The following is a 1,822-nucleotide window of genomic DNA, read 5'->3' as shown; positions in this document are numbered from 1 at the left end:
CTGGGTTTTATTTATAGAAGGATTTGGGAAACAGGAACTATTTCTGGGTTTTATTTATAGAAGGATTTGGGAAACAGGAACTATTTGTAGGTTTTATTTATAAAAAGATTTGGGAAATAGGAACTATTTCTGTTTTTTTTTATGAAAGGATTTGGGAAACAGGAACTATTTCTGGGTTTTATTATTAAAGGATTTGGGAAACAGGAACTATTTCCTCCCTTCCTGGACAGGCTGGTGAGAGGCTGTGATGGAACCCAGACAGGACTAAAATGGAAATGAGCTCCAGCAAATCTTTCCTTTTTAATTAGAATAATTGTTTTGCTGCCTTTCTTTACATCCAGCCTATGGGTAAGTAAATTAAAATTAAAGGGGATGTGATTCAAATTGGATTTATTGGGCTCTCTGAGTCACAATTCAGTTTTCATCTTAATTAGAGCTGCAAAGTAAACAAGCAAAATGTGTCATAACCACTTAACACGTTAGGGGGGTGATCAATCTGGTGCTCAGAGAACACTGCCACGATTCAGGGGGAAAAAAAAGCTTTCTCCCTTTTAATCAGCCATGGATTTATGGATCTTGATGTCCCAGGAAAAAAAACCCAAAGCTGTTTTTTCCCTGGGAAACGGGACACTCCTGGGTCAGTGTGGATGGTGAGGGGCCAACAGCAGCGTGAGGGGAAATCTAATTTGGGGGGTTTTTGTCCCAATGAACCAGATAATTAACTTCAATAAACCAAAATTCTTTTCTGGCTGCTGCCAAAATGCAGGAGGGCCAAAGTCCAGCTTGGATATCCAGGTTCTCCCTGTGGGAGGCAGGAGCCAAAGGCTAGGTTGGGATCTGGGAGCTCAATTCCTTTGGAAGCTGCTGGGAATCAGAGTTGGGATTTACTGGAGGCAGGACAGTGGGAATGGTGAGGGGGAAAACCCCTCAGAGGGAGAGGGGAGGTGCTGATTCCCAGGGAGATTTTTGGGGTAAAAAGGATCAGGGTATCCCTTAAACCTGGATGTCCCTCCCTGGTCACCATGAGGGGCAAACACACTAATTAAAATAAATCAAGGAATATAATAATTAATCCCTGTTTTATCCTAATGCTGGACTGGCCACTTTAGGCTGGGATTTATTTCCAGTTCTGCTTGAGGGTTGTGTCAGAGTCAGGGGGAAAAAAGGCCTGAGGGATTCCCTATAAATTCCCTATAAACTCACTCCAAGCTGGAGGAAGAAACACAGGGTGGAAGCAAAGGATCAGGAGGAGCCATAAAATCATGGAATCATTAAGGCTGGAAAAGACCTTTAAGGTCATCAAGTCCAGCCATCCACCCAGCACCAGAAAATCATGTCCTAAAGTGCCACATCCACACGTTTTTTAAACTTTTCCAGGGGTTCCAACCTCTCTGACAGTGCAAAAGTGGCAAGGAAGAGATGGAAAAGGGTTGGAATAAGCATTAAAGGCCAGGTGTTCCAGGAGAGAGAAGGGTTTTTAATTTATGAAGTGTTTTATAAAAAAATGCAATGTTAATAAAGCTTGGTTTCAGTTCTATTTGTTGCATTTATTTTCCGTTCTTACGGGATGAAAAGAAGCAAAAGAGAGAAAAATTGAACAGAAAAAAAAAAAAAAGGGACAAAAAGACCAAATCACAGAAAATAAGAAGTTAAGAAACTATTTCCTAAATGCTTGAAACGAAAATGAGAATGGAACTTGAGTTTTCTGGCACATTAAAAAAAAAGTGATTTTGCAAATGTTAATTTTCTCTGGTAACTTGTTAAAGGTGGTTTGTTTTTTCCCCAGCTCTGATCACACCCCAGAGGACACACAAAGCTGTGC

This window comes from Manacus vitellinus, unplaced genomic scaffold (genome assembly GCF_001715985.3).
Source record: "Manacus vitellinus isolate BGI_N305 unplaced genomic scaffold, ASM171598v3 scaffold_94_pilon, whole genome shotgun sequence".
Lineage (NCBI taxonomy): Eukaryota > Metazoa > Chordata > Aves > Passeriformes > Pipridae > Manacus > Manacus vitellinus.
The sequence above is the reverse complement of the archived record's forward strand: the minus strand, read 5'-3'. Positions refer to the sequence as shown.